General features: G+C 46.3%; 1 long non-coding RNA gene and 1 pseudogene across 1 annotated transcript; both read right to left on the bottom strand.

The window, feature by feature from the left end:
* Positions 1-1,694: 1,694 nt before the first annotated feature.
* LOC125523714 lies at positions 1,695-6,206 on the bottom strand. Its single transcript, XR_007290347.1, has 3 exons — positions 6,065-6,206; positions 5,774-5,960; positions 1,695-4,827 (listed from the first exon to the last, which is right to left on the bottom strand). It is a non-coding gene; the product is annotated as an uncharacterized LOC125523714 (long non-coding RNA).
* A 14,114-nt stretch (positions 6,207-20,320) lies between these two features.
* LOC125520664 lies at positions 20,321-21,617 on the bottom strand (annotated as a pseudogene).
* Between the last annotated feature and the right edge of the window lie 557 nt (positions 21,618-22,174).

Raw genomic sequence — 22,174 nt, 5'->3', positions numbered from 1 at the left:
TCTACGTCGTGTCAGCGCTTCCGCAGTCGGTCTGCGTTGGGTACGTAGACAACACTCTCCCGTCTCGTTGCTATGCATCACATGATCTTGCGTGTGCGTAGGAAATTTTTTGAAATTACTACGTTCCCCAACAATATATGCATGACATAAAACATGACCAACTATGATAAACGCGCACCATCACAATTGTATCTTTTTTTAGTGAAGAATAAGTTTGCTTTTGTGTTTGATTGTCCAAAGGCTTTCATGTTGGTGTTTTTTATTGGCTATTAATTTTTTGATTTGCTTTGCTATTTTCCCCACCATTTCTCTGTGGGATTTAAAATATATTGCAATTCATACAAGCATTAGTACATTTGATTAAACAAATGATCAATGTACTAATGCATGTTGCATGGAAGAGTGACTCTTGTCCAGATTAAACGATTTTTATTGGACCTAGCTAGCAAATGCTATGGCTACAAAAATTTAGATGATGTGCAAGCACACATGTGCAAGAAAATTACTTTTTAAAGACTTGTAGCAGGGTTTACCTCTAAAATATATTAATAACTCACTACAGAAACCTACACTACATCACATTCATGAAAAAATAACCACTTTCTAGGAGAAGTGGTGTGTTCAAATAGAGTTGGTGATGAGCTACACATGCCAATAAACCCCGAGCTCGCTCCGCCAACTCCTTGATTGTGTATGTCCATTCAATTTTATTTTCGTATGGTTACCATCACATACTACTACCTCCCTCCCTCGGGAAGAATGTGCATGATTGGTTCCTTAGCCCTCTATCCCCCTTTACTCGAGTGTCGCTTACTCACCATTGTCCTTTCTCCGCTCCCTTGAGCCTATTCCTAGTGGAATCAATGAACCAGTGGCCATACCCACATTTATCTCTCTATTGCCCCTGGTCCATTCACATCCCTGCATCCAACTTGTGCTCACCACCCTCCCTTTTCTTACACCAAGACACCCCATAGCCGCAGCTCCCCTCTTTCTCCCCGCTCCCTTAACATCAGCACATCAGATCAGTTTGACTATAAACTATTCTCTTCTTGAAGTTCAGTTATTCCTTCTCAAGTTTTATGTATAAAAAATTCTACCAGTGGTCCAATAAACTTTAATCATGTTAACTCTTTTCTCCTTCCTATTACCGTAGTTTATGTTGTTATTTAGCTTGAGCTTGAGAGATTAGCTCTAGCGAAGTGTATGTGTTGAGGATATGGTACTTGAACTACATTACTAATTGTTCCTCCACTAAGGGAATATGTTTCATTCACAAAAAAATTATACTATGGTTATCACTAGCATCATCTAATCATTTATAGATTTCTTGAAATGATCTTTGTTGGCGAGATTAGTTTGCTTTTCCATAATGTAAAATACGGACTGGTGTGATTTATTGTATGGCTATAGCCACTTGTGCTAGGTTTCCAATTTTTTACATTTAGATCCCCACTAATATGTTCCAAAACTTATGTTCATTTATGGAAAGTGTTTGGCTTCATTTTTGGGCAATGAATTAATGAGGAGCATGTACATACTCCTATTTCCTTTAAGAAAGGTTGACATGTTATTTTACTTATCAACACTTTAACATAACCATATTTCCTTGAATGTAGCCAGTAACTGTGGTTTTGCAATTTTAAAGTTAGAAAGTGTGTGCTCGCTTTGATGCATGATATAATTAAGCGGTTGAGGACATTAACAAGTCTCTGAATTAGTTTTTTCCATACTTCATGTGAAGATGTGTCAAACAAGGTAGATTGTATATTATGAAAAACTATGATTAATTCACCTCAATTGACATACTGCCAATAGTTTTAGAAATTCATTTCGATAACCTGAGAGTCTGCTTCCTCTATTTTGTTCCTGGGCTCCTTTATCTTCGGACTAATGTTGTCGTGACACTTGAAGAGGTCGCACATTTTATCATTGTTGTTATCTAAGTTGGTCATGTTCTTTGCTCTAACAATAGAAATTAGCGCCGATAGTGATGGCGTTACATTTGTGGTCCACCTGCCTTCCTTACGACTGAATGTTCGATATCTTTGTTTCCTATAAATCTCTTTCACCCACAAAAAAACTCTCTTCCAGCCTCGAATGTATTGTCTCATATGTCTATTACCTATAATAGTTGGAGGAGGATGGTCGCATCGTTGCAAGTGTTGATAGTAGGATGCCTACTATTGGTTGTTGGGTCCCTAATACACAGATAGAACAAATTAGGTCCTAACACACAAAAATTGATGGGTGAATCGCGGGAGCAATACTACCTCGTCCGGTGAACAAGTTACAATTTAGGCCTTAGATTTCTTGCTTATATGGATTTGTAATGTATAATCTAAATTACGAGGTCGAAAGATCTTGTACAAGATTAACTACTTCAACGATAGGTGTTGCCTTAATCGCCAACAAATGGGCTATGTCTTGTAGCTATGTTTGTCAAGACACAAAAATTATGGTGAAGTAATTGGCGCCATAACTATGGCAAGATTTGGCCAAAAGTATGAGACAATGGCTAGCTTTGGTTCGGCTTTGGTACACTTTTGTTGTGGCTTTCTGGGCATATAAGCCAAAAGCTGAACTAAATAGAAACCCCACCAAATGTCCTATTGCTAATACACCGAGGCACACAGTTGCTTACTACTCCATCCGTCCCATGATATAAGAGCATTTTTGACAATACTGTAGTGTCAAAAACGCTCTTATATAATGGGACGGACGAAGTATTTCTCAAGTGATCAACGTTGTCTAATTATTAGTTAAATGTAAGTGCAAATTAGTGTGCTTATAGTAGAAAGTGTAGTTAGGGTGCCACATAATTAAGTGCAAATTGTGTGCTTAGTAAAGAATCTTTTTATTTAATTAAGTGCAAAATTACTAGCAAGAACTAACTAGAAAATCTATTGTATACAATTAGCTAAATTTAACAATTTATGGCCCAATCTACATTTAATATAACAATTTCTATACAACCCATCAACTCCTCATGTGCATTTCAGAAATTTACACTCACATCCACAACTCCAACAACTAGTGTACCAAATGGCTTCACTATTATCAGAACTCACAACGCACAATTACTTTTCCATATCATGCAACCTAAAACTGCTTTCCGTTAAGCAACACCCCAACCCCATAGACCAATGACAAGTGTGGAATCCATCAATTAACTAATTAATATACAGAAATATAATTTATTTTCTTGCATGGATGTGACACCGTGAGTGCTCATAGGATTCACCGTGAATCAATCGCCGGTCGACCGAAGATCTGTAATAAAGTGTCCTCTAAAGATAGATTAGATGCTACCTTGTTAGAGTTTGTATTTTCATGTTATTGAGTTATATACATGTCGCTTTTGTTATTTAGGTATATACATGATTGTTTTGGATTAAATTTGCATGTATGATTGATTATGGATTGTTTTATCCCTTGTACACTTACACATATTAGTTTTATCTATAGCTGATGGTGACCTATGGCAAATATCACAATTATTTGCCGCCATACTGGTGGTAGCTAGGATAGCAGTAGAAAGTGAGATAGTTTGGCTTAGCTTGAAGTTTAAATCCTTGAAAAATACAATATGTATTGACTCCTCAGCCACAGAAAATTAATGTAGATCACATAGCCTCACTCCTTTGGATCCTCGTATTACTCGTAGTCAACACCCTCGCCTTCATAGAGCTCTGAAGTACCACAAAAGTACTGCCATGAGTACATTACATACTCAACATGCCTCCTAGAGAGGAGACCTATCAGTTACATGTAGCTTCAAAGAAAGTTAACATGGTTCATTTCCAAAACATCCTCTTTTTTTTGCAACATCACAATAGTTCTGTTAAAAGCCTTTTTGGATGAGAAAATGGTTTTTATCTCCGGCATATATTTCATCCTAGGGAGGGTGCTCGACCAACTCACGCTCTTTGTTTGATGCAATAACATACTGAGATTGTTGTTTTCAGAATAGATTCATGTGTCGTCCCTAATTGCAAGTGGCTAATTGCAAGTGGCCATTCAGACAATTTTACACTCTACAAAGGTTATACACTTAACCACATAATACAATTTCTTCTTATTGCCACTAGTCGTTGCTACCGTAGCACACAAAATTTGGTGTGTTGGTGGAGAGGCCATGGCAAGGGCTTTTAGCTAGATCCGCAAAGATGTGAGATACCGGGGCAAAGACCTAAGTGTATGTCACCATATCAGACAAATAGACACCCCATAAGCAATATGGTGGCATCAGCAACTGAGCCAGAACTCATATAGTGTGTGATTTTACCGTATTCACGATCTTAAAATCCAAGAATTATCAGGCATCATGTGGTATGGGGGGGGCATATTTCTCTCTTCAGCTTTTGAAGGGTAGCCAATAGCTACTTGAATCCTTGATTCATCTGCCACATGGATAAGTGTTTGGTTGGTAAGTTTCGCCCAGGGTAGATGAACCAACAACTGGCCCAATGTCCTAGCTCGACGGGCTCAATTGTAAGTTTCAAAGTGTCATTGATCCTAGAAACTCATCCGAAGTGGCAACTACATATAGATTATTGAGCATGGCTAAGTATTTCTACTTTATGCATGATTAGTACATAATTACACTCCAACATCAAGTGAAACAAGCAACAAGCAAATCACTTTAAAGTGTCAATTGACACTACCTACAAGATTAAATAGCATGCATGCTTATAAACCATAAAATACTATGCAATATTGAAAGCAAGTTATATATAAGCATGATCAAAGAGAGAGGCATGCCTACGTTGACGAGTCCCTCATCTCCCTATTCCAGGTGGTGCTCCTTCCTGGTCATGTCATCTCCTACTCATTTTAATAACAAATAAAATAATATAAATAAACTAGCAAAATATAATTCCAAATAACATCCGTATACAAATTGAGTGTCATGAGGTAGCATGATGAAGAGGTAAGTAGAGAGGTTTTTCGTAGGGTCTAGGTTCATCGCGGCCAAGCAACAATTCACCAACAAGTCTAACCATTCTACTATGAATTATGCTACTGACCAGTACTATAACCCACTATATACTATTCACACTACTATTTCCCATTGTATACCTAGGCTAGAAACATATCAAGATTGAACATAAGTACATAACACTAAACATAGCATGTCAATACATTAAATAATATTAGACCATGGACATTTCAAGCAACAAGGTGCCATGCTTAAAAGTAATAATTAACAAAAAATAAATACTTAGATGAATCTCAATAATAGTTAAACACCAACTATAAATTTAGCATAGCATAAAATAATTCTATGGATTTTTTCAGATGGAAATGAAGCACAAAATTTGGTTTAGAGGTATATATAATGAGACTACATATAACACCAAAATTATCAACTCAGAACAATACGTAAAAATGGTTTTAATAAATAAAATAGATCATAAAATAACATTAGTCCCTGCAAAAAAAATAACATTAGGAAATTATTAAATTCTCCAAAAGTAGAAATAACAATTGAGGGATTTCCAAAAAAAATTGCCGGTGGATTCCTGAATATTCTATTGCCATACCAAAAATAAACAAACACCAAACGAACTTTACGGAACTCAAACTACAAGGGAATTAATCAGATGTCCCATTTCGACTGGATTTAACATATACTAGAACACAAATTGTACTCAAAGGATTTGAAAACTATCACCACCATCACGTCCTGACATCGCTTCCCTCAAGAGAAAAGAAAAACTCCTGCCATCGCTCAGGTTCATACTACGGGTTTAGGTTTTGGTTTGATTACCCAGCCATGTCGCCGATGGTGATGTATCGAGGTCCGCGTCGGTGTGCTGCGTCGTTGCCGCTGAACTCCGTCGCTGTCCAAGTGTTTGGCATGCCTCCTGGCAACGAAGCGAATCCTGTGATGCGGATGGAATGGCCGGACCGGTCCTCAGGCGACGGTGGTGTCAGTCCCGAGCGGAAGCGGTGGCCTGGCTACGCGAACGTCCGGGAACAGATGTCAGGGAGGTGAGCAATGGCGAGAGGGTGCCGGACCCGGATGTATGTCAAAACGTGTCGGAGTCGGAGAGCTTACCTCCGGCGACGGCGGGCGAAATACGGCGCGGTTTATAGTCTCTGGGGTAGGAAGGTTGCGAAGCGAAGGAAAGAAATTGGGGAAATGAGATCCGGGCGTACGCGTGAGCGTGACGCGGGTGACGTTTGGAGTGATGGCCGGGCGGGCGACGAATGCGTTATCCGGGGCGTCGGTTTCTGGAGGTGGATTTAAACGGACGAGTAGCAGAATCAGTTCGTGGACCGATGGGGCGGCGGGGATCACGCGTGCGTGCATGCTGCCGTTTCTGCTGCTTCGTCTTGTGCATGCGTTTTTTTTTTTTGTTAGCATAATTCGTCTTGTGCATGCGTGTGCGCGCACGCTGAAGGAGGAAGCCAGCGAAGCGTTGCACTCGGCTAGGTGTCCGGCCTGCTGCGCTGGCACGTGATGGGGATGGGCCTCCGGCCCGGTAGCTTTGGTGGTTGAACTTTGAAACAAAAAGAAAAGAATAAAAAAGAAAGGAAAAGAGAGAGTGTGTGTCTCAAAAAAAAGGAAGAGAGAGACACGATTCGGTGCACAGATGATAGAAATTGCTCTCCATAGGACATTTGGTATACGATTCCCGTCCGATATTAGAGATACGGAAAGATGATGATCGAAATTGCTCTCCATTTGACATTTGGTATACAATTCCCGTCCGATATTAGAGATAGGAAAGATGGGCGACAGTGGTGTGGAGGCGGCGGCAAAAAGATACAGGAAGATAATCTTCCCGTAAAAAACCTGCAGGGAGAAAAGACCACTTTAATGGGATGGGAAATGTTTACATCCGGCAGGCCGGCCAAACGCTCGGCCGGTCGAGCGCGAGTCGCACGATCCTACTGGATCAAATGGCGCCTGATAGCCCATATAGCCATGTCGCAGCCTCCTGGCCCACCACCGCTTCCCATCCATTTCGATTCCTCTAGATATTCTTATCCCTCTGCTCGTCCACTCATCCCACTCCTTTCTCATCCCCTATCTCCAGCACCGCTCCCCATCCCCTACCTCTAGCACGAGCGCCCAAATCAAATCGCTGGAGAAATCGCCTCTATTCCCGGCCTCCCTTTTTGCATCTAGATCGGGTCGAGACGGGGCTCTGCTCGTCCACTCATCCACTCCTTTCTGATTCGAGAAGTACTCAGGGGTTGATGCAACCAGGGGAAGCCATGGCCATCCATCTCCTCATCCTCCCCCTCGGCGAGGTTGGGTGTTTTGCAACCGGCGAGGCTGGAGGTGGTGGCCACCGGTGCTGCGATTTACTGCAATCGGCACCGGGAAAGCTACCACCGGCGCCTGTATTTGCTGCAACCAGGGTCCACATATTCTACTAGGATCCATATTTTTTGAGTGGTATTTTTGCTGCAACCAATCCGAAAATTTGCTACCATTGTTTTGTTTTTTGCTACTACCGTTGCAGTTCGTCTTTTGAATTTTTTTTTGCTTAATTAGGTCCATCTTTTTGCTGGAACCACTCAAACTTTTTGTTACCATGGTCTTTGATTTTTGCTACCACCACATTTTTTATTTTTTTGCTGGATCCATTTTATTTTGCTAGAACCACTCCAAGTTTTGCTACAACTGTGTTTGAATTTTGCTACCACCGTCTTTGTTTTTGCTACTCCCCATTTGTGATATTTTTGCTGGAACCACTCAAAGAGAGAGAGAGAGAGAGAGAAAGGAGACCGTAAATGGCATGGAAGGAGCTGCAAACATTAAAAAAATGCTACAACCAGCGTCCTAGGAAACTTCAATTGAAGGCGACCGAATTTGGGGACCGGCCATCACACAACCGCGAAAGCTAGAACCGTGGACGGAAAAAGCTTCAACCGTTTTGTGAAAAAGCTTCAACCATGGAAAAGCTTCAATGGGCGTGAGAAAAAAGCTACAGCCGACGACATGGCGGTGCGGCGATGTGACGCCCCCGATTCAATCATACACTAATCATACACGCAAACGTGTACGATCAAGCTCAAGGACTCACGGGAAGATATCACAACACAACTCTACAAATAAAAATAAGTCATACAAGCATCATATTACAAGCCAGGGGCCTCGAGGGCTCGAATACAAGAGCTCGATCATAGACGAGTCAGCGAAACCAACAATATCTGAGTACAGACATAAGTTAAATAAGTTTTCCTTAAGAAGGCTAGCACAAACTGGGATACAGATCGAAAGAGGCGCAGGCCTCCTGCCTGGGATCCTCCTAAACTACTCCTGGTCGCCGTCAGCGGGCTGGACGTAGTAGTAGGCACCTCCCGAGTAGTAGTAGTAGTAGTAGTAGTAGTAGTAGTAGTAGTAGTAGTAGTAGTAGTAGTAGTAGTAGTAGTAGTAGTCGACGATGGCGTCTGGCTCCTGGGCTCCAGCGTCTGGTCGCGGCAATCGAGTATAGAAAGGGGAAAAGAGGGAGCAAAGCAACCGTGAGTACTCATCCAAAGTACTCGCAAGCAAGGAGCTACACTACATATGTATGCATTGGTATCAAATGGAATAAGGGTATCATATGTGGACTGAACTGCAGAATGCCGGAATAAGAGGGGGATAGCTAGTCCTATCGAAGACTACGCTTCAGGCCACCTCCACCTTGCAGCATGTAGAAGAGAGCAGAAGGTAAGTCCACCAAGTAGCATCGTGTAGCATTATCCTACCCGGCGATCCTCTCCTCGTCGCCCTGTTAGAGAGCGACCACCGGGTTGTGTCTGGCACTTGGAAGGGTGTGTTTTATTAAGTATCTGGTTCTAGTTGTCATAAGGTCAAGGTACAACTCCAAGTCGTCCTGTTACCGAAGATCACAGCTATTCGAATAGATTAACTTCCCTGCGGGGGTGCACCACATATCCCAACACGCTCGATCCCATTTGGCCGGACACACTTTCCTGGGTCATGCCCAGCCTCGGAAGATCAACACGTCGCAGCCCTACCTAGGCACAACAGAGAGGTCAGCACGCCGGTCTAAATCCTATGGCGCAGGGGTCTGGGCCCATCGCCCATTACACACCAGCACGTTGCGAGGGCGGCCGGAAGCAGAACTAGCCCCCTTAATACAAGAGCACGCTTACGGTCCAATCCGGCGCGCGCCGCTTAGTCGCTGACGTCACGAAGGCTTCGGCTGATACCATGACGTCGAGTGCCCATAACTGTCCCCGCGTAGATGGTTAGTGCGTATAGACCAGTGGCCAGACTCAGATCAAATACCAAGATCTCGTTAAACGTGTTATCTTGAAATAACCGTGAACGCCGACCGGGGCCAGGCCCACCTCTCTCCCAAGTGGTCTCAACCTGCCCTGTCACTCTGCCACAAAGTAACAGTCGGGGGCCGTCGGGAACCCAGGCCCACCTCTACCGGGATGGAGCCACCTGCCCCTTCAGCCCCCAACTCCGAACAGTACCATAGGTAATGTAACAGTGTAGAGTATATAGTATATGCCCGTGATCACCTCCCGAAGTGATCACGGCCTAGTAGTATAGCATGGCAGTCGGACAAGAGTGTAGGGCCACTGATGGAACACTAGCATCCTATACTAAGCATTAGGATTGCAGGTAAAGGTAACAACAGTAGTAGGAAGGACAGGCTATGCACCAGAATAGGATTAACGGAAAGCAGTAACATGCTACACTACTCTAATGCAAGCAGTAGAAAGAGAGTAGGCGATATCTGGTGATCAAGGGGGGGCTTGCCTGGTTGCTCTGGCAAGAGAGAGGGGTCTTCAACACCGTAGTCGATCGGGGTACCAGCAGCAGTGTCAGTCTCGGGGTCTACCGGGGAAGAAGAGGGGGAAGAAACAGTAAATACAGAGCAAACAAAGCATCAAAAAACATAACGAGGCAATACGCGGTGCTAGGTATGCCCCAACACGGTAGGAGGTGATACCGACGAAGGGGAGAAAACATCCGGGAAAGTATTCCCAGTGTTTCGCGTTTTCGGGCAGAGGAGCCGGAGGGGGAAAGTTGCGAGTTCGGTATGTTAGGGATGTATGGCGGACGAACGGGCTGCGTATCCGGATTCGTCTCGTCGTTCTGAGCAAATTTCATGTAGAAAGTTTTTAATCCGAGTTACGGATTAAAAGATATGATTTTCTAAAGATTCTATTATTATTCTAAAATTAAGATAAATGTTAAATTGTTAGGCACCCAGCACAGTGTACACAAAAGTGTACCCAGTGGCTGACAGGTGGGCCAGAGGGACCCAGTTGACCAGTCAACGTTTGACTGGTCAACAGGGGTGGGACCCCCTGTCATTGATTGTTTTAGTTAATTAGGGTTTAGGTTAATAAGTTAGGCTTAATTAGTTGTCTTAGTTTAATTAATCAAAATTAATTAAGTTAATTTAATCAGAATTAATTAAGTTATTTATTTATTTATTATTTTATTTTATTATATTTTTATTATATTTTTATTTTTATTTTAAGAAACGTTCTGGGGGGCGGGGCCCCTTTGGCATAGGCTTTGGGGGAGCCTAGCGGGTGTGGGCTACGGGCACAGCCCAAATGGGCGAGGGGGGTACGGGCAATGGGCGGGCGCCCGTTAACGGCGGCTGCGGCGGCCGGCGACGGCGCGCCGCGCGCGAGGCGACCGCGGGCACGGGTGGCTGCGGGACGGATCAGGGCGATGGTGCGGGGAGCCGGGTCAGCGTGCGGGCGGCGGAGCAAGGCGGCTGTGGGGCGCAGCGTGGCGCGGGCAGCAGTGGCAGGGGTGGCGCGCGGTGGCTGCTTGCAGCGGGTAGCGCCAGCAATGGCAGGTGCGCGCAGGGAAGGCCAGAGCTGGCGTGCTCGAGCGGGGGTAGCCGAACGTGGCGCGGTAGCGCGGGCAGAGCCGTGCCGGGGCTGCGGCGAGCAAGGGGAAGGGTTCCACGGGTACGGGCTCGTCGGGCAGGGTGCGCCAAGCAGCAGCAGCAGATGCAGGCGAGGCGCGGGCAAGCGGGCGCAGGGGAGCGGGCGAGCGGCGTAGCGGCACTAGGTGAGGGCGGCCCGGAGTGTGAGCTCCGGCATGCGGGCGCTGCGACGGCCACAGCAGAGGGGAGCGGCGCGCGTGCGGGCGGCAACAGGGGAAGCGGGCGGCAAGGCAGAGCAGGGCGAGGGAGGCGCGGGCACGGCAGGGCCACAATGATCGCGTCCGCGGCCGGAGCGCGGGCGCTGATGGGCGCGAGCCCGGCGCGTGGGCAGCAGCGAGCGCAGCGCATGGGAGAGAGGAGGGGAAGCTCACGGGGGGAGTAGGGGACTGGGCAATGGGGCTCGGGAGGGATGCCGGGGACGATGCGACGGAGAGGGGCAGGCCGACGAGGGAGGTCCGGCGAGGCGAGCTCCGGGCGTGGCGGGGCGCGGCGTCGGTGGCCTCCTCCTCGATCCCGATCCAAATCGGGGGAGAGGGGGAAGAGATATTTTCGGGGAGGAGTGGGGAGTGTCGGTGGGTACTGAGGGAGTGGGGGGTTTATGGGTGCTGGGTGGGCCGGCCTGGTGGGTCGTGGCCCAGTTGGGCCGGTGGCCTGCTGGGCCGGAGCCCCGGGGGTTTTTCTTTTTCCTTTTTTTGTTTGTTTTTCTCTTTTGTATTTCCTTTCTTTCTTTTATTTCATTTTCTGTTTTAATCCATTTTAAAATTCTTAGGAACTTTATAAAAATGTGTTTATTATGCCATAATTAAATATGCAATTTATGGCACTACCCGAACATTTTTGTTTTAATTTTTGAAAACTTTTGTTGTTTGCGATTTATTTTGAATTGATTTTTGAATTGGTTTGAACTAACGAAGGTTTAGCAACAATAATCAAAGATGACATGGCATCATTAGAAGAGTTTTACTGTAGCCTAATTACCCGGGCGTCACAATTCTCCTCCACTACAAGAAACCTCGTCCCGAGATTTAAGAGGTGGAATAAGGGGGAAAGGTCTGGTTACGAAATCCTAATGAATCTTCTCGGTCTTGGTTGCTCTTCTCGACGCGGTCGATCCATAGCGTTGATGTCTTCATTTCTCTGCTTCAGGTCATCATGATGAAGTTGTCGTCCTTCCTTCAGGATCTTCACCGTACTTACGAAATGGTAAGAAGGGAAAACTCTATAAGGACGGATTCTAACAAGATCGAGCATCAGACGGTTAACTCAGGGGAAGAAGCATAAGTATCTCTCGAATTACCACTTAAGAAGATATCGAGAGCAAAGTAAGAAGGTACCATGAGAAGTTTCAAATGGATAGGCAATCGTTCGATGCCTTATCAGAAGGTGAAAGGGTTTCAGGGCAACGAGAATAAGTATTGCGTCTGATACCAGAATAGATTAGTAGGACGGTGGACCGTGAATTACATACGAGGCCACGCACGAGGAATAACTTTGGGAACAGGGGGTGTACAGGAGAGTCAGGTTTCAATCCTGTGGATCTATGGGTTATGGGCCCACCATGTGTGTTAAAAGTAGGAAGGACAGTGACGTCTTGCACGATCATGATAGCAAGGCATGTCAGCGGGTAGCTTGTCAGTTATATGTCAGCAACAACGTCGGTACCAATGGCGAGGGACAAAGAGAACCTTTTTCCTGCTCGTTGAACGAGGCGGACCATCAGGCAAAGTTCTCGTCCATCGGTGGCTACCGGAATATCATTCAACAATAGTAACAGGGTCTTGCTGACAGAATTGTACACCGAGGTGTTCACATAAGCAGGAGAATATTACTTCTTAGATCATATAGATCACAAGAAACGTTAAACCAACCAATGTAAAGGAAAATATTATTATCAGATTAAACAGAACAATGGAAAGAGAATGTGTTTAAACACATATTTCAGGGGTATATCCTTTCCAAGGACAAACAGAACATGATATCCATGGCGGGATAGAAAGTAGAAACCCATTTAGGTAAGGGGAGAGGACTTCATGACATAGCCCAAACAACGGTGTTTGGATAATTGAGCAGGAAACATTTAGCATCGGGCTTCAAATGTTCTTGTTGAAAATCGGAGTACCATAGACATGCTTCGAGATAGCATTGACATGGTCATCAGGTGAAGATCAGACTTTGGAAACACAAAGGATCCATCAGGAATAACTTGTAGAATAAGGCTTACAATTTCCTCATGGAAGAATGGATAATCTTGCTAAAAGGAAGAACTATAACAATAGGCCCTCCAGCCAGGTGTGCTAGGCATGACATTACCTTACCGGGTCATATAAAGACCAACGTTATAACTCTTGGAAAATGCGTCCCAACCATCATATCTGACCGGGAGTCATATCTGATTGGTGTTAGGATATCTCAGACTCAGGATGTCTAAGAAGAAAAGGTATAACACAAATTGACGGGATGACATTGTAATATTCTCGGGAAATGTACTATGGAAGCGATTCTGAAACAAGAGTTCATCATTAAACCAAGGAAGGGGGTGAGGGGGTAGCTGATGGAGTCAGCGACAATCCTCGAGATTTCCAAAAAGGTGGATTTCCATAGTTATGTGAACAAGGAGATAACATTTGTCAGATCAAATGATATAATGAGTTATGCTTGAGGAAAACATTCACATTTAAACATTGTTTGAAAGGTGCCCCCGAAACATGGGCGTAGGTAGCAAGACCGATGTTATAATGGTGATTCGATAACCAATGGTCTAAGAATGAAATGTCAACCATTAACTTCAAAGCAATAGGGTTGCTAGAAGGAAGGAATCCAAACAACACAGTTCAATTGTTGGAATCAACACGGGGACCAAGAAAGAATGGTGATGGTGAGAAGTATCATTATACCAAGGATTCTCAATAGGTGGTGAAATTCTCACGACATCCTTGACATAAAAGATGGTAATACTCCAAGGTAAAGAACAAATGCTAGATAGTAAGGATCTCAAGGTATAACACGAAACACGAACAAGTTTGTGTTTGAACGGAAGGCAATAAAGTGGTCGATGATAACACAAATCATCGAGGACAAGGATGGTATTTCTCTTCTTAAATTCAATTGATATCCTGGAAGAGTTCAGAATGTTGATAATGATCACGACAAATTTTGTCGAGATATTTCATGAAGATGTAATCAATCAGCGATGACATCAAGTCAATGGAATGATGAAGCAAGAGGTTATTGGAACCACAGTTATGACACAAACTCAAAATCCAGCTTGTTGTTTAAGGTGAAAGGGGATGATGAGGAAGATCGACATAAGCTTAGCTATCGTCGCAAATTAGTGCTCTGAGAATAAGGACCAGGTAGCACAGTTAAAATCATCACGACAATGATATAGCCAATCAGGCTAGGAATGACTTGAAGGATTATTAAACTCATAAGCAACGAAAATTACTTAGAGTTAATGAATCAGATTATGGACTCGATTCACTATCGGTGTCCCTGAGTGTCTAACAACTCAGAACCCGGGGAAAAATTCGGATCGGTGAGAAATAATACTTGAAGAAGAAATCATAAGAAGTAATATGGTTCTGTGATTTTATCGAGATACCACGGGGTAATACTCGAAGGTAGAACATAATAGAGGTTGCAGAGGTGTATTGATCTACAGAAGACAAGTGCTTTAACTAGTCCGAGAATTAAAATCAAGGAGAAAATATGACCGGAACCACGATTGCAAAGGACCAAACATAGATACAGGACGAACTTATAACAATGGGATTATTATCGTTTACAAGAAGCTTCGGTGATAAGTTCCACATCGGGTCCATGGGCATGAATGCAAAGGCTCAAGGTCGACTCCCACTTCTTCCATGCATAACCTTTCATTTTGCTTCTCGCTTTTGATGAAGCTGTAGTGTAGAAATTTTATCTAGCAAAATATCAGAAGAGTATGACTTGTGAAAACTTTCGAGTTCACACATAATAAGGAAGGCATAGGTTCAACCCGTCAGGGTATCGTGGAAACATATACCACAAGCTTCAATAGTAAATACCACCAGCTTGAAAACAGAGCATGGTTGAGAAAGCAGAGGATACAATTTACCAAAGGCTTTATATATCCGTGGAAAGGCTCACAAGGTTACTTGAATATGAAGGACACTGTTGGATAATAATCCAACAAGAGGTCTGGTGGTCTACAATGGAGCTGATGTGAGTATCGATACTCTATCAAAGGAAGAAGGAATGCATGTGCATCGGATTATAGAAACAACTGACTAACTCAAAGCTCAAATGCAAAGGAATTATGTATTCCAAGACAAGGGATCAGAAGCAATGCTCTGATTAGGGATGGATAGGTTGAATAGCCTCAATCGATGGCAAAATTTAATTGGTCGAGATCCAGCTCATGTTTAAAATGACGTCTGAGCTGGAAGGATGAATTCTAGGATCTGATTGAGGATCGCGAGCATTCGCAACATATTGAATCAATGGAATCAAAATGATAATGACAAGGGATGCCAATAAGATTACGAGACTTATGGAATTAACCATAACACCAGCAAGCAAGAATTTCAAGAGCAATAGACTCTCAGGATTTTCGGAAGACCGAATGGTATTTCGAAGACTTTTGCGAAACACATGAACAACTGGGGATGAGCATGTGCTCGATAAGTGCTAGGAATTATCCATAGGGTTATTCAGGCGGAAAAGAGTTGCATGGCAGTCCGAAAAAGGATTCTCGAAGGTCGGAGAATACTTTCGGGTATCTTGTAATAACAAGGACAACTAGGGATGAAAGTATGAACGGCGAGGGTACACAGTTATTCATAAGGATTCAACGGTGTTAAGGGATTGTAAAAGAAATCAACACAAGTTCTCGGGAGTAGATCGGAGAATATCTTTGAAGTCTTCTGGTGAAGCAGGCAACCATCTGGAATGAAGGGGCTCTCCGGGGAAAGTCGTTACGAGAACCTAATGTAGTTAGTAAAATCATTTAACCCTAATAGAAGAGAGAACATAGTCCCAGAGTATAGACAAGGAATAAAAGATCATATTACCACCCAATGGCGACGTGGGCCCATGGGCCGCACAGCCATGTTAGTAAAACAGTTTTCACTGGCTAGACTCGACTTCGGCCAAGGAGTGTGAAAGGGGGATTCCTAGAGGCAGTATGCTCTGATACCAACTTGTGACGCCCCCGATTCAATTTTACACTAATCATACACGCAAACGTGTACGATCAAGATCAGGGACTCACGGGAAGATATCACAACACAACTCTACAAATAAAAATAAGTCATACAAGCATCATATTACAAGCCAGGAGCCTTGAGGGCTCGAATACAAGAGCTCGATCATAGACGAGTCAGCGGAAGCAACAATATCTAAGTACAGACATAAGTTAAACAAGTTTGCCTTAAGAAGGCTAGCACAAACTGGGATACAGATCGAAAGAGGCGCAGGCCTCCTGCTTGGGATCCTCCTAAACTACTCCTGGTCGCCGTCAGCGGGCTGCACGTAGTAGTAGGCACCTCCCGAGTAGTAGTAGTCGTCATCGACGATGGCGTCTGGCTCCTGGGCTCGAGCGTCTGGTCGCAGTAATCGAGTATAGAAAGGGGGAAAGAGGGAGCAAAGCAACCGTGAGTACTCATCCAAAGTACTCGCAAGCAAGGAGCTACACTACATATGTATGCATTGGTATCAAATGGAATAAGGGTATCATATGTGGACTGAACTACAAAATGCCAGAATAAGAGGGGGGTAGCTAGTCCTATCGAAGACTACGCTTCAGGCCACCTCCACCTTGCAGCATGTAGAAGAGAGCAGAAGGTAAGTCCACCAAGTAGCATCATGTAGCATAATCCTACCCGGCGATCCTCTCCTCGTCGCCCTGTTAGAGAGCGACCACCGGGTTGTATCTAGCACTTGGAAGGGTGTGTTTTATTAAGTATCTGGTTCTAGTTGTCATAAGGTCAAGGTACAACTCCAAGTCATCCTGTTACCGAAGATCACGGCTATTCGAATAGATTAACTTCCCTGCGGGGGTGCACCACATGTCCCAACACGCTCGATCCCATTTGGCTAGACACACTTTCCTGGGTCATGCCCGGCCTCGGAAGATCAACACGTCGCAACCCTACCTAGGCACAACAGAGAGGTCAGCACACCGGTCTAAATCCTATGGCGCAGGGATCTGGGCCCATCGCCCATTGCACACCTGCATGTTGTGAGGGCGGCCGGAAGCAGAACTAGCCCCCTTAATACAAGAGCAGCCTTACGGTCCAATCCGGCGCGTGCCGCTCAGTCGCTGACGTCACGAAGGCTTCAGCTGATACCATGACGTCGAGTGCCCATAACTGTCCCCGCGTAGATGGTTAGTGCGTATAGACCAGTGGCTAGACTCAGATCAAATACCAAGATCTCGTTAAATGTGTTATCTTGAAATAACCGCGAACGCCGACCAGGGCCAGGCCCACCTCTCTCCTAGGTGGTCTCAACCTGCCCTGTCGCTCCGCCACAAAGTAACAGTTGGGGGCCGTCGGGAACCCAGGGACACCTCTATCGGGATGGAGCCACATCCCCCTTCAGTCCCCAACTCCGAACAGTACCACAGGTAATGTAACAGCGTAAAGTATATAGTATATGCCCGTGATCACCTCCCGAAGTGATCACGGCCCGGTAGTATAGCATGGCAGACGGACAAGAGTGTAGGGCCACTGATGGAACACTAGCATCCTATACTAAGCATTAGGATTGCAGGTAAAGGTAACAACAGTAGTAGCAAGGACAGGCTATGCACCAGAATAGGATTAACGGAAAGCAGTAACATGCTACACTAGTCTAATGCAAGCAGTAGAAAGAGAGTAGGCGATATCTGGTGATCAAGGGGGGGGGGCTTGCCTGGTTGCTCTGGCAAGAGAGAGGGGTCGTCAACACCATAGTCAATCGGGGTACCAGCAGCAGTGTCAATCTCAGGGTCTACCGGGGAAGAAGAGGGGGAAGAAACAGTAAATACGGAGCAAACAAAGCATCACAAAACATAACGAGGCAATACACGGTGCTAGGTATGCCCTAACGCGGTAGGAGGTGATACCGACGAAGGGGGGAAAACATCCGGGAAAGTATTCCCGGTGTTTCGCGTTTTCGGGCAAAGGAGCCGGAGGGGGAAAGTTGCGAGTTCGGTATGTTAGGGATGTGTGGCGGACGAACGGGCTGCGTATCCGGATTCGTCTCGTTGTTCTGAGCAATTTTCATGTAGAAAGTATTTTAATCCGAGTTACGGATTAAAAAATATGATTTTCTAAAGATTTTATTATTATTCTAAAATTAAGATAAATGTTAAATTGTTAGGCACCCAGCACAGTGTACACAAAAGTGTACCCAGTGACTGACAGGTGGGCCAGAGGGACCCAGTTGACCAGTCAACGTTTGACTGGTCAACAAGGGTGGGACCCCTGTCATTGATTGTTTTAGTTAATTAGGGTTTAGGTTAATTAGTTAGGCTTAATTAGTTGTCTTAGTTTAATTAATCAAAATTAATTAAGTTAAGTTAATCAAAATTAATTAAGTTAATTAATTAATTAATTAATTAATTAATTATTTTTATTACTTATTATTTTTTTATTTTATTTTTTTATTTTAAGAAACGTTCTGGGGGCGGGCTCCTTTGTCATAGGCTCTGGGGGAGCCTAGCGGGTGTGGGCTACGGGTACAGCCCGAACGGGCGAGGAGGATACGGGCAACGGGCGGGCGCCCGTTAACGGCGGCTACGGCGGCCGGCGACGGCGCACAGCGCGCGAGGCGACCGCGGGCACGGGTGGCTGCGGGGCGGATCAGGGCGATGGTGCGGGGACCCGGGTCAGCGTGCGGGCGGCGGAGCGAGGCGGCTGTGGGGCGCAGCGTGGCGTGGGGCAGCAGTGGCACGGGCGGGCGGCGCGGTGGCTAGCTGCAGCGGGCGGCGCCAGCAACGGCAGGCGCGCGCGGAAGGCCAGAGCGGGCGTGCTCGGGCGGGGGCAGCCGAACGCGGCGCGGTGGCGCGGGCAGAGCCGTGTCGGGGCTGCGACGAGCAAGGGGAAGGGGTCCATGGGCGCGGGCTCGTCGGGCAGGGTGCGCCAAGCAGCAGCAGCAGATGCAGGCGAGGCGCGGGAGCGGGCGCAGGGGAGCGGGCGAGCGGCGTAGCGGCACTAGGTGAGGGCGGCCCGGAGTCGTGAGCTCCGGCATGTGGGCCGCTGCGTCGCCACAGCAGAGGGGAGCGGCGCGCGTGCGGGCGCAACAGGGGAGAGCGGGCCGGCAAGGCAGAGCGCCAGGGCAGAGGGGAGGGCGGGCGCTGATGGGCGCGAGCCCCGGCGCGCGAGGAAGCAGCGAGCGCAGCGCGTGGGCAGAGAGAAGGGAGAAGCTCACGGAGGGTAGTAGGGGACTGGAGCAATGGGCTCGGGGGCAGCAGGGGTCGAGGGGGGCGTCGAGGACCGAGCGACGGAGAGGGGCAGGCCGGGCGAGGCGAGGTACGGGCGAGCGTCCGGCTGGCGGGGCGCGGCGTCGGTGGGCCTCCTTCTCGATCCCGATCCAAATCGAGGAAGAGGGGGGAGGAGATATTTTCGGGGAGGAGTGGGGAGTGTTGGTGGGTACTGAGGGAGTGGGGGGTTTATGGGTGCGGGGTGGGCCGGCCTGGTGGGTCGTGGCCCAGTTAGGCCGGTGGCCTGCTGGGCCGGAGCCCCGGGGGTTTTCTTTTCCTTTTTTATGTTTGTTTTTCTCTTTTGTATTTCCTTTCTTTCTTTTATTTTATTTTCTGTTTTAATCTATTTTAAAATTCTTACGTACTTTATAAAAATATGTTTATTACGCCATAATTAAATATGCAATTTATGGCACTGCGCGAACATTTTTATTTTAACTTTTGAAAACTTTTGTTGTTTGCGATTTTTTGAATTGATTTTTGAATTGGTTTGAACTAACGAAGGTTTAGCAACAGTAATTAAAGATGACATGACATCATTAGAAGAGTTTTACTGTAGCCTAATTACTCGGGCGTCACAGGTGAGGACGGCGCGACCCGCGGCGAGCTGGTGATGCTTGAAGGCAAGCCTCGTAGCGTCCATGGCGGGTGTCCAGGACAAACAGCTGGATGCAATTTTTGTTGAGCAAAAAAAACGATGCAAAGGCTGATCTGACAGGTGGGCAAAAAGACAAACTGGCATATCAGATGCGACCAGCCGAACCTTTGCGCCGGTGTGCCGGCGCCTATCAGTCGCCTTACGGGATTCTCTAAAGTTAAGGCCGGTTTACAAAACTATTGGAGAGGGTTTTGGTTTCAACTTCCTGCAAACTGCGGTTAATTTAAAGATAAGGGGGCTGTTGGAGTTACTCTCACTGGTTCCGCAGTCTAAAATGGACACCAGTTGTTGAAGGTGAAAATACAGATGCACCTTATTTTGCTAATTCTTCCTGCGCTTTGTCCTGGGAGAAATCACATCAGTTGACGCCCCCACGTCTTGGTGACCAACCATTGAAACTAAGATGAATGAGTTTGAAGGCCAGCAGCTGGAGAAGAAAAGGCACTCATGTCACTGGATTTTCTCTGCAGGCTATGGCAAGGCATGTCGTTACAGGCTTACAGCACCCATGCTCATATTCGCTCCTACTCTTGCATGGTGAACTGCTTGCGGCAGCCAGAGACGATGGCGCCCTGCACTGTTGTTGATATATATCTCCAACAGGGCTCAGCTCTTTGCTCCGCGACTCATCCTGGTCGATACTAAATGGAAGAGGGCCCTTGCGTTTCTTAGGGAGGGTTTTTCAAGAGTAGCAAGGCCATTTGATGATTGAGGTGAGAGCACAACATCAGCGGCATTTGCCAAAGAACTAGACTTCGTATTATTGATTTTGGACGCCTCTCTCCTATATTATTAAATAGAAATTAAAACAGGTCACCCCATAATATTTAAGATGAATTCTCTGTGCAAGACAAGTAAATACCAAGAAGAAATAACAAGTTCCCCATACTGACTACCAATAATTGATTTTTTTTCTTAAAGATCGTCCAATGCCACAGATGATTACATTGCAAAGCCCTTCCACCGATCAAATAGATGAAGAACTGGACTTCCTAAAACAACTCAACTCTTAAGCTCAGAAGGTTTGTCTGTTGGAATTGAACTTCCTAAAAAAACATGCGCATTGGAGTATTGTACCCATATAACAGTACATACCAAATACCCCATCGTCTCATGGCTTCAGAAGGCTCTGATCACCCAGGAAATCCCCATATTTCATAACAGATCCGGTCTGACACAACTACTTCTCCCACAAATTTTCACTCTACTACTAAAACACCCGAAATTCCACTTCAATGACGCACCCTGCACTGCTCCATAGCATCAGATGAATCGTAAAAGTCCAATGCAATGATTTCCAAATTCCAAACGATCCAAGCATGAACGAATCCCCAAAATAAACTTGTGGAAGTAAGATTACGGCGCAAGAAGGCCGACGAAGGCGCGACCTTTGCGCGGATTGGGTGGCTAGCCTGAGGGGCAGGGCTTCCTGGAGCGCGTCCATGGTGTCGAAGGGGCCTCTGAGCGAGCTCTGCACCTCCGCCTCGCTCTCCTCCGACTCACCGAGGTGCACCGCCTCCGCCTGGCTGCTGCTGCCCCGCCCAGCCGAAGAGGACCAGGCGCACGCCGCCGGCACCCCGCGGTCAAACAGGGCGTCACTCTCCAGCGCGATTGGCATTGCTCTCCCCACTCGCGTCCACGACGAGCAGTGCCTCGCGGTCAGGAGAGGAGAGGGTGGTGGCGGACGGAAGCCAGTGCCCCGTGCGCCGGCATAGTGTGGTTCTTGTGTTTGGCCTTGCAGCAGGCGTGTCTCGTCCGGGGAGAGTGGGGGGTTTGGCCGCTCGGCTTTTGTTGGGATGACGCGTGGGCCTGGGTTTAAGGACTAGTTTGGTTGGAGTCCACACAAAAAATTGCCTGGCCTGAAGCCTGCCTGAGAGTAGCCTGGAAGATGTTTGGTTCGTGTCCTGCCCCATCAAATAGTAGCCTGGCCTGGGTCTCCTGACATGCTCATTAGCCTGGCTGCAACCCCAGGCATCAGTGGCGGAGTTACGTGCATGCCTGCAGGGGCCGTGGCCCCCCCAGCCTGAACAAATTTAGTGAAGAAAATTCATACAGGGAGTTTTATATTAGAAAAAATAGAGCTTTTGCTCCCTTTAGAAACTGTATTTTCTTACTGGCCCCCCCAATCAATGTTGTCTAGCTCCGCCACTAGCCTGAACCAGGCGTGAAGAATGG

Source organism: Triticum urartu, chromosome 7 (genome assembly GCF_003073215.2).
Source record: "Triticum urartu cultivar G1812 chromosome 7, Tu2.1, whole genome shotgun sequence".
Lineage (NCBI taxonomy): Eukaryota > Viridiplantae > Streptophyta > Magnoliopsida > Poales > Poaceae > Triticum > Triticum urartu.
Note: the sequence above shows the minus strand (reverse complement) of the source record. Positions and strands in the feature narration are given on the sequence as shown.